The sequence below is a fragment of the Tamandua tetradactyla genome, chromosome 13, assembly GCF_023851605.1.
Source record: "Tamandua tetradactyla isolate mTamTet1 chromosome 13, mTamTet1.pri, whole genome shotgun sequence".
Lineage (NCBI taxonomy): Eukaryota > Metazoa > Chordata > Mammalia > Pilosa > Myrmecophagidae > Tamandua > Tamandua tetradactyla.
Window position 1 is genome coordinate 11,084,549 of NC_135339.1, and position 14,780 is coordinate 11,099,328.

The following is a 14,780-nucleotide window of genomic DNA, read 5'->3' on the forward strand; positions in this document are numbered from 1 at the left end:
GAAGAAACTTAAAAAATCATAAGAAGATATTATGAACAGCTATATGCTAACAAACTAGACAACTTAGATGAAATGCACACATTTCTAGAAACATACAAACTCTCACACTGACTGGAGAAGAAATAGAAGATCTTAACAAACTAATTACAAGTAAAGAGATTCAATTAGCTATCAAAAATCTTCCTACAAAGAAAAACCAGACAGCTTTACAGAGAATTTAATCAAACATTTCCAAAATTGAGGAAACAGGAGCATCACCTAATTCATTTTATGAAATTAACATCACTCTAATACCAAAACCGAATAAAGACACTACAAAAAAAAGAAAAATTATAGACCAATCTTCCTACTGAATGTAGCTGCAAAAATTCTCAACAAAACTTTAGTCAATCAAATATATACATGATATATTAAAAGAATTATGCATCATAACCAAGTGGGATTCATACCAGGAATGCCCAGGTGGTTCAACATAAGAAAATCAATCAAAGTAATACAGCACATTAACAAATTGAAATGGAAAAATCACATGGTCATCTTGATTGTTGCAATATAAATACTAGGTATATATACAGAAGAGTTGAAAGTAGTGACACGAAGACATTTGTAAACTGATGTTCCTAGAGGTACTACTGATAATTGCGAAAAGATGGAAACAACCCAAGTGCCCATCAACCAATGAGTGGATAAACAAAAGGTAAAATATGCACAAGATGGAATATTATGCAGCAGTAAGACAAGTGAGGTCCTGGACTGTATGACAATGTGGATGAACTTAGAGGATGTAATGCTGAGAGAAATAAGCCAGACACAAAATGATAGATATAGAATGATTTTATTATTATGACTCTGGTAAAGAGAGCAAATTCCAAATCATATAACTCTGAAGGAAAATCTGTACTCACATATAGCAGTGAGTTAGATGTTGATCTCTGCAGCTAGAATGTGTAAATGATTTCACAAGTAATGGCTTCTATATGTTTCACATTTTTAATATTGATCATGCATAATAAATATTCTATTTTAAATTTTTAAAAAAAGGAGTGTTTCCCAGGGTACCTAGGATTCCCTGGTGGGCAATGAGGTAGGCGAGCAAGGCTGGGCCAAAGGGAAGAGACAAGAAGGGAAGGAGAGAGACCCTGAAGGGTACAAGAGATGCTAAGCTGGGTGGCTGAGGTGAGGGTAGACCCCAGCTCAGCCCTGGGAGCATGGTTCAGAGGGGCCTGAAAAGGACGCACTGCCTGGCCAGGCTGCCCCCCTCCTACTCAAGCTCTTATGATGTGTCCTGGACCCCACCCTTGTCCTTGCAGAACTAAGGTGCAAAGTATCCTGGCTCCTGTTTAGGGAACTCACCATTGACCAAGACATAAAAACAGCCACAGAGATGTCCACGCACTTGCACTTCCAAGCTCCACATGCCCCCTCCACATGCCCCCACCACATGCCCCTCACCAGGCCTGAACCCTAAAATCTGCCTTTAAGCCAGTGACACCTTCCCTTGCCCCACCACTGGAAGCTTGCAATGGGGATGCAAGATAGGGCTGGGGAGCAGGGAACTGAAGAGAGGCCCCTCTCTGTCAGCCAGTTCCACACTCTGGTGGGGGTGGGGGCCAGCTGGGGGCAGGGGAGAGAAGCAGGAAAATGGAGCAAGGTGGAAATGCTCCAGTCCTACTGGAGTTCTCCAGTAGGGAACAAAAAAATAAAAAGAACATGGCCTTTTCTGGTGTCCATAACAGCTCAAAACCACCAGTGTGCTTTTGTCCTCTGTTCTATTAATGTCGTATATTACACTAATTGACTTTCTTATGTTGAACCACCCTTGCATTCTTGGAATAAAACTCACTTGATTTTGAAGTATAATTTTATTATGCTGTTAGATTCAGCTTGCTAGTGCCTTGTTGAGGATATTTGTATTTATGTTCATAAGGGCTATTGTTCCTTAATTTTATTTTCTTGTGATTAATTCATCTGCTTTGCTATTAGGCTGGCCTCAGAATGAGTTGTGAAATGTAACTTCTTTAATTTTTTGGAAGACTTTGAACATGATTGATGTTAATTCTTCTTGAAATACTTGATAAAATGCACCTATGAACCCATCTGGTCCTGGGCCTTTCTTAGTTGGAAGATTTTTTATTAGCGATTAGATCTCTTTACTTGTTATTAGTCTGTTGAGATCTAATTTTCTTTAGGCAGTATAAGTAGTGTGGGTACTTCTAGAAATTTGTCCGTTGTATGTAGATTATCTAATGTATTGCCATAGGCTTTTTCATAGTGTCTTCTTATAATCCTTTTTTCTTTTCTGCAGAATTAGTTGTAATGTTTCCTGTTTTCATTTCTAATTTTTGTTAGTTGGATCATCTCTCTTTTTTTGTCAGTCTTTCTAAAGGTTTGTTGCTTTTCTTAATATTTTCAAAGAACCAATCTTGGTTTCACTGATTTTCTCTAATGTTTTTTTACTGCTGTTGTTATTCTCTATTTTATTACTTCTTCTCTAATCTTTGTTATTTTCTTCCTTCTGCTCACTTTGGGATTAGGTTGCTCCTCTTTTTCTAGTTCCTCTCAGCTGTGATATGGAGGGTCTAATTTGAAAACTTTCTTACTTTTTAACGAAAGCATTTAGAGCTATAAATTTCCCTCGGAGCACTGTCTCTGCATCTTACAAATTTTGATTTGATATATTTGTCTTTTGATTTCCCTTTGTCTCAAGATATTTCCTGATATCTTTTGTGATTTCTTCTTTGACTCATTGATTTTTTAAGAGTGTGCTTAACTTCTATATATGCTTTGTGTAATTCTACTCTTTTAAAAATGTACTGAGACTTGTTCTGTGATGTAACATCTGACCTATCCTGGAGAATGATTCATGTGCACATGAGAAGAATATGTACTGCTTATTCTGTTGTTTTGAGGAGTAGTGCTCTGTAGAAGTCTATTAGGTCTATTTCATGCACAGTTTTCTTCAAGTTCTCCATTTTCTTATTGATCTTCTGTCTAGATGTTCTACCCATTGATAAAAGTGATGTACTGAAACCTGCAATTACTACTGTAAAGGTGTCTACTTCTCCCTTCAGTTTTGTCCATTTTTGCCTCACATATTTTGGGACACTGTGGTATGGGCACAGATGTTTATGATTATTATAGCTTCTTGGTGGATTGACCCTTTTAATAATATATAGTGTCTTTCTTTGTCTCTTGTAACAGTTTGTGACTTACAGTCTATTTAATTCGATATTAGTGTAGTTACCCTAGCTTTCTTTTGGTTACTATTGCGTAGAATCGGTCTTCTTGTTGCATCCTTTCACTGAAAGCCTTTTTCTGTCTTTGGTTCTAAGATGAGTCACTTGTAAACAACACACAGTTAAATCATACTTTTCATCCATTCTTCCAATCCATGTCTTTGGTTTGGAGAGTTTAATCCATTTACACTCAGTATAATTACTGATAAGGCTGTACTTACTTCAGTGATTTTCTCCATTGTTTCTTATATGTAATATCCTTTTTATTACATCCGTTATTGCAGCCTTCTTTTGGGTATAGGTGATCTTTTGTTACATAACTGATCAATCCCTTTCTCATTTTCAGTTCTGTATGTATTTTAAATATTCTTTTTGTGGTTACGCTGGGATTTGTATAAAACATCCTAAGTCTGTAATCTAATACTTCAAAATGACACTACTTTAACTTCAATAACATACACAGTCTCTGCTTCTATGTCCTTTCAGTTTTTCCTCTTATGCAGTTTGTACATATAACACCTTTTTATAGTTAGCATGTCCCTATCAAGGAAATATGCTTTTTCCAATTCAATTGCATTCTAAATCTTATGGGAAATAAAAAGTAAAATTAGAATACTGAGGATGTCATACTACTGGTTTAGCATTTCTTGTAAGACTTCCTCTGTTATTTTAATTATTCTCTTGAGCAGGTCATCTCTTCCCATTTCTTTGTCTGATGTGAAATTTTGCCAATGTCTAGGCATTAGACTATTTTGATGTGCTAAATCTGGAATTCTGTTTCTCCCTCTTGCCTAAGGCTACAGTGTTGGTTGACTGTAGGCTAAAGCTCTCCTTCAATGCTTTGTCCAGTTTATGTTGAACATTTAGAGCAGCCCGTGGTTAACAATTGATTTTTTCTCAAGTCCCTCTTCATCTGTTACTTACCCTGGATGTATGCAATAACTTTCAAGATTATCATGGGATGTATGACTCTTTACCCAAGAAAGAATTCCCCATCTTCTGTTACCTCTTGGGGAGTCCTAAGCTGCTCCTTTTCTTTTATCCATATTTTTCTCCCCAGCAGAATGATTTGCTCAATCATTCTCACTTCTATGGAGCTCTGGTCCCCCTTTCACTCCAACTTTTAGCCTGAGTCCACTCTGCCATACAGCAGCTCAGCTCCCACTTTCCATGTGGATTTTCTGCCTCCAGTAACTGTGTTAGATGATCCTGACCCACAGAACTACATGTGGTGAATGTTAAAAGACACCCAATTTTTCATTTAGGTGCACCAGCATTCAGAGTCTGGGCTGTGAGCTCACACTGCTTGCCAAAAGCTCCACCACAGTGTGCTCTAGTTTGCAGGGAAATACTTTGAATGTGTGCCTGTGCTGACCTGATAGAAACCCACTCTGGGTTTATGAGGACTTGGGTCCCTATGCATGGAACTCCAAGATGCTGTCATGGGTGCTCTGCAATCTGCAGCCACAACAGGAGGTGCATGGGTCAGTGAGCCACCACTGTGTGTCTCTTAACACATGGACCTGAGCATGAGGATGATGAGTCTAGACGGGTAAGTCCTCCTTGCTGCTCTTCTACATTTTTAAGGTGTTTTTTCCTACCTCAATTCAGCATTTGTAGAACATCTGTTCTTGAGTCTTGGTCATCATCCAGGGTTCTGTGAAAGTTGAACCTGCCCTTTTATTGAACTGCGTCTAAGGGGAAACATTCCCCAGGAAGTCATATGCCACCATCTTGATGAAATCCTCCTTATAGATTTTGAGCTCTGTGTTTGTATTAAGAAAATATTGCCTCCCAAACTGTTAAAATAATTTCATGGGTTTTAAATTTTTCAGAGATTTTTGCTTAGTTCTTTTATTCATTATATGTACCCTTAAATAATCTGTGAAGTAGAGATATAACTATGTCGAGCTTTCCACGATATCCTAATACCATTTATTTTGGAATATTCCATCACTCATCCATTGGTTGGAAATGCCATCCTTTTCCAAAATTTATATCTGATGTATCTAAATGTCTCTAGACTCTCTCTCATTCTTTAAATTTATCTTTTTCAGTCAACGGTTTATTCCTTGACACTTTAGTGATCGTAAATCACTAAACATCGACAGCTGAGCACATCCTGCATTTGCCATCTTTGGAGTACTTTCAAATGCTGCTTTCTGGAGAAAATGGCCCCAGAGCCGAAAGTAGAGTTTAAGGTACACTTGGGTTTGAATCTTTGCTCTGCAATTTATTTCCTATTTAAATCAACAGTGCTCTTTCTCTCTCTTTCAATCTGTCTGTCTGTCTGTCTCTGTCTCTGTCTCTCTCCCTCCCCTCCCATTCCCTCTCCTTCTCGCCTTTTCCTTCCCGAAAATGAGAAACATTAAAGCACTTACATCATACACATAGTAATAAATATAATTCATTTCACCTTCATATCACTGCTGTGTTCCAAAACCCATCTGTCCCATTTCTCTTGGTGACTGAGATCAAGATCATGCTTCACTGGTACGTGTGAGATCAGGTTGGGGCATCAGAGCTGTGTTCTCATCTCTGACTCTTCATGGAACAAGTGCCTGCCTCAGGGGAAGGGGATGGGATTGCCTAAAATCCCTGTTTCCCCCAAACCTCCTTTTGAGGATGGATTTATACCCTCCACAAGAGACTTAAGTCTTTGTCCACATTCTGTGCCTGAGGACCCATTTGCAAACAGGACCTTTTGAAGATGTTATTTTTGTTGTGGTATGTCCAAGCTGAGTCTGGATGAGCCTTAATCTACAAAACTGGAGGCCTTATAAAGAGGAATTTTAGATGCAGTCAGTCAGAGGAAAGCAGAGAGCAGAGAAAGACTGGCATGGGATGGAGGATTGCCACCACCGGAATTCTGTCAATCCCAATGCAAGCATAGCCTTGCTGACATCTTTACTTTGGACTTCCAAGTCTTCAAACTGTAAGTCAATAAATTCTTGCTGCTTAAGCCAACCCTTTGTGTCCTATTAGTCATAACAGTATTGGCAAATTAAGAGACTTCCAACAGAAAGGGGAAATGCCACTTTGCGAAGAAGGGGCCAGAGATTTTGGGAGATAAAGCTGGAACTGGGATCTATTCTGAAGACGGATCCTCAAATGCCCCACAAATCCCACGAGGCCTAGATTTTCCTCCAAGAAGAAAGCTAGAAGTAGTAAGAAGGACAGAAGAAAAGTCAAGAAGGAGGAGGAAAGGAAAGAGATGAATGAGGAGGTGGCATGGCGGACTAAGCCGAAGAGACTAAGAGGAAGGCGGTAATTAGGACCAGGAAAGGATTGTGCACTGAGATTCTGTTAGTTAAGGTCTTTCTTATTAGCCCAAGCTACACACCCCCTATGCTTTGCCAAGATAAGCAGCAATTGTAAGATTCCAGTGGCACCTGCTAGCTTCCAATGAGTCATGTGCTCCCTTTGGGGTTCTCCCTTTAATTTTAGCTCTAACCATAATTCCAGGCATAGGCAAAATGTAATTGCATGTCATCTAAATATGGTTCAAACCAAGACACTTTTTCTTTCTTTTTCTGAACTCTGCATCTCAGGGTCTGACACCTTCAACTCCTATTTCCTGGTGCCAAACTCAGCAACAGTATTCTTTCTATTGAAAGGAAGAGAAAGCCCACTCCAAAATGGCACAAGCAATAGAGGAAGTTTATTGATTCATATAACTTTTAAACCCAGACTTAGACATTTATGGCTGTAGGAAGAACTTGATACTTGAGCCTCCTGATATTACCTCTGGATTCTTCTAAATCCATTCCCTCCCTGAGTTCATCACAGTGGTCTCTCAGCAGCTTCAGACCTTCTTCATGTCATTTGCAGTGACATGCTTTACATGATATAATGGTTACATGTAGATTTAATTTCTGAATCCCCTGCTTCATATCTGTGTGATGCTGGCAAGCTACTCACTGATCTAGTTTTAATGTTCTCTTCAGGGAAAAATGGAGACAATAATGGTATTTGTTCCATAGGTTGCTGTGAGTATATTTAGAGTTTATATATGTAAAACATTCAGAACTGTGTCCATCATCTGATAAGAGCTCTACAAGTGTTAGCAGTGTTAATGTGTTGGCAGTAGTAGTAATAGTAGTAGCAGTAGTTAGTAGTAACAATAGCATTATATAGCAATAGCAGTATACTCTTTACTACTCTACTAACAGAGCAAAGAATAGAGGGTCTATCTGTGAGCATCCCCTGAGGTTTCCTTGGCTCATTTTTGGTTCCCTGAACATGTTACAAGGTCCCAAATATAGGATACACTGATAGACTCAAGGCACTCAGATCCCAACCCTGGAGAAAAGGTAAGTCTGGGGATATGGAGTTCCAGCAGGAATTGGAAATGGGATATGGGCTCCACGAAGTCAAAAGACATCCTCCATAAGAGAAGTTCTCAGTGGTCACTCGCTGCCATCCTGCCTGCCTGGAATGCCTGCCCAACTTCCCCAAAGCCAAATATAAAAAATGACTAAATGCAATCAGTCTGATTCAGAACCAGAGAACTTTCTGTGCTGTTTGAAGCATCTCTGTGAAGACCATGCTGTTTAGCAACAATAGTGCATCAGTGGAGCCGCAGAGGAGCTTGTTGCTTCCGCTCCTCTCTCACTGCCTCCTTTTTTCCAGAGCAGAACTTTCCTTGGCCCTGTGTTTGCCGAGGGGGTGGAGTCCTTGAATTTTGAGAGCTCTGTGGAACAACACACAGGCTCTGTGTGAGACCTTCCTCCCCGGGCATAAAAGGAGCACACCTAAATGCTCAGTTCCCTGTGCGCCAGATCCAGAGCCTTTCTGGTTCCAGGATATCATTCTGATATTGTGTCCAGGTGGATTTGCATTTTCCAAAGCCAAGCTAGTTCATGCAATCTGTAGCCCATAAATTCCTTCCCTATGGCCTGAAGAGAAAAAGCCAAACTACAAATGATCCATGTTGTTTCTTGGTCTCAATAAAACACTTGTCTTTCTTGAACAGGATTAATTGTTAATTGAAAGTATGATGAATTACAGCTGTCTCTAATTAATTTAGTATGAGACACTGGTGAAATATGACTCTGAGCCTTTCTCCAGACTATATTTTGGTATAGAAAGCAAAGTCAGAATTGGATCCCATGCAAATTCTTTCTTGGCCTATTGTGTTTTAAACATTGCAGATTGGTCAGGTGGGGCAGGGTGGGGAAGAGGTACAGATAGTGGCACAAGAAAAGAATAGTCTCAGATAGCATCTGGCATTTAGGTTATCCATCTCTCCCTGAACAAGAAAGTGGCTCTGATTTTCTGAAGGATGGAGCTATTGGTATAGGCAGCCAGTGGCCCCGGGAAAGAGCAGAAGATCCATCTCAGACCACAGGCATGGAATCTTCAATTGGGCTATGAACAGGGTAGAGAAAGAGATGTTTTAATGAAGGCAGAGTAGGTCAGACTTTTCCCAGATCTTGGGTGAGAAGAGAGGGTAGTTTAGCACCAGAGTGTGAGTTATATAAAGGACCTCCACTTGACCTAGAACACAAGGAGTGGAGCAAACACCTCTGAAGACGAATCCCCAAGTGTGATGGTATGACCCCTGAGGTCCTGTGAGTTTATCACATGTGACGAAGAACCCTCAGACCGGGATACCCAACTCAGTATTTCTGGCCATAATGACCAAGTGACAGCTCATCTCTTCCTAGACAACATCTCGTGGCAAAGATCCAACTACCTCCCTTATAAGCCCACTTTAGCCTCAGAACTTCCAAACAGGGAACTGGGCCAAAGAACAGGAAGATAACTATTTTTCATCACAGTTTATCCATAGCAGTGTAATTAAGATTTTCTTTGATTTTTCAAATTATCAGTATCTTTTCCCTCACCTTATTACCATATCACCTGCATGCTGATTATGCCCTTAACTCATGAAGCTTCTTGTAATGCCAGTTTCATTCATGAGTCATTTTATCTCTGTGCTCACCAACCATTTTCATGCCTTCCTCACTATTGTGAAATCTCTTTTGGTCCTGAGGTTCAGCTCCTGTCCTCCTCTCTATCCTCACACCTTTTGCACTGTCCTCCCCACCCCCACTCATTCACATTCTCCTCCTATCTTTACATCATCTCCCACCACCCTGCCCAGATAACCTTTCCCAAACCCACATCCTTCTCCCATTATCACGGTAAGCCCCTCCTCCGCTTCTCATACTCCCTTCCTCCTTCTTATCTATTTTTCATTTTCCCATTTGTTTGCTATGGAAAAACCACCCTCCACCCCCAGATTCCATCATACCTCTTCACCATGAGCGATAATTTTATTCTTTCTCTGTCTCAATAGAGATGGATACTCTCTATCCTCAAAAAGCCCAGACTCTCCCTTGCCTAGATAAAAAAAAAAAATTCTCAAGCTTGGAGACTTGTTACCCCTTTCACACAGGAACCACTTAAGGAAATAAGCAACATCTCCACCTTTGTGTGGTACCCTGGGCCATACAAGAATTGCAAGGAGCCTGAATTTTTCATGCCCTCTGAGGTCGCATATCTCCAGGGGACTCCCTATTCATTCATGAGACAGATAAAGATGCATCTATCATCCTTCAGCATCATTACGGTCCTCAGAACAGCTCTGGATTATGAATGAACCAGATGGTCTTTATTGGTTGAAGAATAACCCTGAGGATCTTTTGTATTGTCTTTTGTTTTGAGAGAAACAGATTCTTTGTCTTTGTGGCCTTCCTAAGAAGGAAAGCATTTCAATCATCAAGAATCACAGTTCACATAAACCACAAGAATTATGGCATTTCCACCATGCAAAAATCAGAAGCAAGTAGAAGCAAATAAGCAAGGCGAATTTGAGGCAGGTGGCTTGTATTAAGGAGAAATGATAAACAGCCTTCAAGACTTCTGGTTCTAAACGATGGCTGGCAGCAGCTCCCAAAGCAGTCTGTTCCACATTCTTATAGAAATACAGATGAGAAAAGAAGCGGAAAATGATAATGAAACTCCATAAATGGAGTCAATAGAGACCAATGCTAGGCTCTGAGAAAAATGGACTCTAATTTTGATGTAGATAATGCTGACTTGGAAATACCCTACTAAGGCTTCCATCAAAACAAAATCCCACTTTAATGTTATGAAAGAAGACCATCTTCAAATATATAGGAAGAAAATATGTAGGTGCCTTCTCTACCATTTCTTGCTTGACACAGAGAACTGAGTTCAACCAGAAAACTGGGAAACAGTCCAACTCTTTCCACAGACAATGGTGCTCTGTAAAATAAGCTGAAAGTAATCAAATTTCCCATCATGTAGACAAGTATTTTAAATATACAGGTAAAAACATACAAATTCCAAGAAATATTGAAACAAAACTGTGGGTAAAGGAAATTGATGTTGCTAGTGAATTCTGGAAAATCTAGTACCTGATGAGGCAAACACTGTAAATAAGGGCTAGGATTCAAAGAATGCTATATATTCAAAATGGTGAGATTATACTTTGCCTTATTATACAGGGCCAAGATGGAATCCATTCAGCACAAGAAAAAGAATTAAATATTCCTTCCTATTTCAAATTCAACCAGCCCTAGATCTGAGTCAAGGATTCAGGAATCCAGTCATCAGTCAAGTGCAATCCTATCAGCCAACCAGGGTGTCCCTTCTGTTCTACAGAGTTTGGTACCATTAAATGTCACTTGAAGGATATTCCTAAACTGATGGATTATATGGAAAGGCCATAATTCCCAGGATATACTGCCACCTATATTTTCTCAGATTCTGCTCCTAGGACTTTAACATTTATTATTTAGGAGAGCCACAGCATGCAATGCTATTCTAGCAGATCCCCTCTCATTGTTTCACACCTATCTCTTTAGTGGGAAAAACGCTATTGTTATCTGAACTCTGATCTCATATTGCATGACTTGCAGGGTAGAAAAAGGATAAGAGTATAAATACACCAGCAATTGTGGCTCAATGTTGGCTGGAGGTAATATTAGTGGAAGCAGTGACACGTACATTTGCTTTGCTCTCAACCTCAGTAGAACTCATATTAACTTCTATAGACAGTAAAGAACAAAAGTGGGTTTGAACATCCAAAAATAAGAAAAGAAATAAGAGAGTTAAAAGATAAACACTTTTCTTAAAAAGGGCTTGGCTACTGAAATGCTCATGAAGATCTATAACCTTTTCACAGTAGCATGAGCAGCCCTACAGAGACCACATAACATCACAGATGACCATGTGAATATGCCGTGATACAGAAACCAAATCTTCTCCAAAGCTGGGGGCATGGGTTAGCCCTTGCAATCAGGATGAGAAGAAATGACCCAATGGAGGGACCATGTGACACAGAAGGATGAAAGAGCCTCAGACCCTGAAAGACCACCTAGATCTTGAGGATAATGACTTCTGGCACTAGAAAGACAAACTAGGGAATGAAGCTGTGAACTTGGGGAGCTCTTTACCATGGTGTTCAGAGTTAGCTTACCTCTTTAACTTACTCCCATAACGGGATGGCCTTAAGACTCTAAAATACAGAAGAAGGGGAATTCTTCCTCCTAGAAATAAATGAAGGGGTGCCTTAGTTCACCAAGCTGCTGTGAAAAATTCAGGAATATGTCGATTCATGGTTTGGAAGACTAGATATCCAAGATCAAGGCATGAGCACAGCAAAATTTCTACTGCTGACTTGCTGCAATCCTTCAGGCTCCTTGGCTTACATCTTTGCCTCCTGTCACATGGTTATCCCTTTCTCTTGTATCTGCTCTTCCAGTTTCACTGACTTCCAGTCTCTGACTGTGGCCATCTCTGACTCCTGGCTTCCAAGTGTCTTCTTTTTAAAATGCTTCCAGTAATATAGATTAAGACCCACCCTGATTCAGTTGAGCCACACCTTAACCAAAATCATGTATTCAAAAGGTCCTATTTGTACATGTGTTCACACTCACAGGAACACAGGTAAGATTAAGATTAAGAACATGCATTTCATCAGGGTTCATACTTCAATCTACCACAAGGAACCTCTGGTATCGAAGCTCCTTGGAAGTAGAAATCAATTTTGATCTGTGGCCAAAGTCATGAAACGTCATCGCCATCTGGTTGGAAAGGTAAGAAAACAGGGATGTCAGGAATACAGAAGCCCAGCCCAAATCAGCTACATCTTGGAACTTCAGCTCAGTCAACTCTGCTGCTATATCCCTGCCATTGAGAGCCTCTGGATGCCTGGTCACAGGGATTTTCCATAACTATCATAAATGTCATGGAAGTTTACCAGATGCAGCGGTTCTCAACCCTGGCTGAACATTAGAATGACCTGGGATCTGCTAAAAGAAAGAAGAAATCTTAGACTTATTAAATTAGGATCTCTGGGGTTGAGATCCAGATATTAGCATTTTCATTAAGTTCCTTAGATGATCTTAATGTGAGAATGTTGAGAAACACTTTTACAATATTACCATCTCCCAGTCTGCTCATTAGGCCTCATAGATAAAGGAAAAGGTTCCCAGTCAGTGCCATTCCAACCCAATGAAACACCCATGAGACTAAGTTTATGAATCACTTAAGGGATTTAAGAACCACTTAGCTTATGTTATTCACCATGGTATTGTCCCACATTATTGTTCCATGTTATGATTCTAGGTTAACACAATTCATTTCGTTTTTCTGTGCCTTGAGGAACTCAGCTGAAAATCACAGCATGAATGAAAAAAAAAAAGAAAAAAGAAAAAACACCAATACCTAGCTGCCTCTCTGCTTTGCCTTAATTTTCTCAAAAAAGTTACTAAACCCAGAGCCACTAGACAAATGGGAAGGAAAGAAACTCAGGCAAACTGCGTGAATTGGAAATATGACAAAATTAATTAAGGCTGTGTAGGTGTAGGTTGTAATTTACCAATCTGTCAAAAATTCCTTAAAGAATATTCTCAACTGTATTTAACAGGCCCTGTAACAAGGTACTAGAAAGTCTGTTGCTGTTTTTTAGCTTTTAAACCTCTTAATCTGTTACATGTTACAGATTCTTAATCTGCTATGTTTTTCCCAAGAATGTTTGAGTCACGTATAGCAAAATCAATGTAATGGAGAGACTCCAGTTTAATGTCCCTTCCTACCCAGGTCAATCCAAAGGCTTGATAGGCAGAATCATAACTACAGAATGCCTTCATCCCACTCCAAAAATGTCCATATCTTAATCCCTAAAAACCTGTGAATACGTCACTTACATAGCAAAAGAGACTTCTTTTAAAGTTTAAGATCCTTGGGAACGGTTGATTACCCTCTATTATATGGTAGACCAAATCTAACAATATGAGTCCTTAAAAGTGGAAGATGAAAGAAGAAAGAGGGGGCATCAGAGAGCTGCTCTGTGAGAAAGATGTGCTGCCGTTGAAGATAGAGGAAGCAAGCCACATGTGGAAAATGGGAGGGCCTCTAAAAGATGGGAAGAGCTCATAGCTGACAGGAGCCTCATTCCTACATAACAAAGAACTGAATTTTGCCAACAACTCAAATGAGCAAGGAAAGGAATCTACCCTAGAGTCTCCAGAAACTAACACAGCTCTGATGCTGTCTTCGGTGTAGCCCAGTGAAATCTGTGTTAAACTCTGATCAAAATACTGTGAAAGACTAAACCAGAAGGGCCATTGAATTTGTGGCAATTGCTGCAGCTGCAAAGGAAACTAATACAAGTGGAAAAGTTCAAGTGGGTTGCAGGTTTGTAGAAGTGTTGACTGGTTTCTTTTAGCCATCCATATACCAGTTAGTGTTGGATTAATCGTTCCCCTTCTCCCACTTCCTCCCTTTCTAATTCGTAAGGATGTAGACGGTGTACAATGGTTAAAATAAATTCATAAAATTCTGAGACTGTTATCAAAGCCCAAGTCAAGGAAATTAGCATCAACGAATAATGCTAATGGGGTGGTTAAATGTCTTTAACTTTATCTTCCATATTATTTTTCTTCCTGAACCATATATTAATAAATGTGGATGATGAGATTATGCAAAAACAGCTTCCTGTTTACTTAGGAGAGGGAATTAGGGTTTATACACCTAGGGGGCATGCTTAGGGTCTCCCTTTAGAGTATGGATCACTCTTGCCATTTAACGCAATAGAAAGGAGACAATATTTGCTGACTTATTAACTATGACGTTTATTCTAGAAGTTTCAGTTACTATTCAACATACCTTATGCAAATTATCTTATTCAATCTTCACAGCAACACCAGAAAACCAAGATTCTGTCCACTTTACTACAGAGAAATGGAAGCTCAGGAAGATCCAATAGTTTTCGAAAAGCCAAACAGAGCAAAAGATCCGCTTGATTACAAATTGGACAAAGGTGAAAATAATGGTGTCTCAGATCAAAACTCACCTTGACGGACATCCAGACCTCTTTATTTTGAGTTTCCGGGACACAAAACACCACTGTGAGATGTAGTTTTACGTGTGCTGAGCAAACAATCAGCCCTTGGGGAACAGCTGGGTTTACCATGACTGTAAAGGAATAACACCATTTAGCGACACCTACTGTATGCCAAGAATGGGACTGAGCTGCTCACATCTATTAACTCTTATTTTCATAAT

At 39.7% G+C, this 14,780-nt stretch overlaps 1 long non-coding RNA gene across 6 annotated transcripts in view; it reads right to left on the bottom strand.

Moving 5' to 3' along the window:
* LOC143653016 (uncharacterized) overlaps nt 1-14,780 on the bottom strand; it is a 127,253-nt gene that overhangs the window by 100,216 nt on the left and 12,257 nt on the right. For 5 of the 6 annotated variants that reach the window (XR_013161021.1, XR_013161020.1, XR_013161018.1 and 2 more), the window contains exon 3: nt 14,569-14,690. This is a non-coding gene — a long non-coding RNA (uncharacterized LOC143653016). Of the gene's footprint in view, nt 1-12,164; nt 12,296-14,568; nt 14,691-14,780 lie in introns of those variants that run through there. The other variant, XR_013161019.1, reaches the window with a different exon arrangement.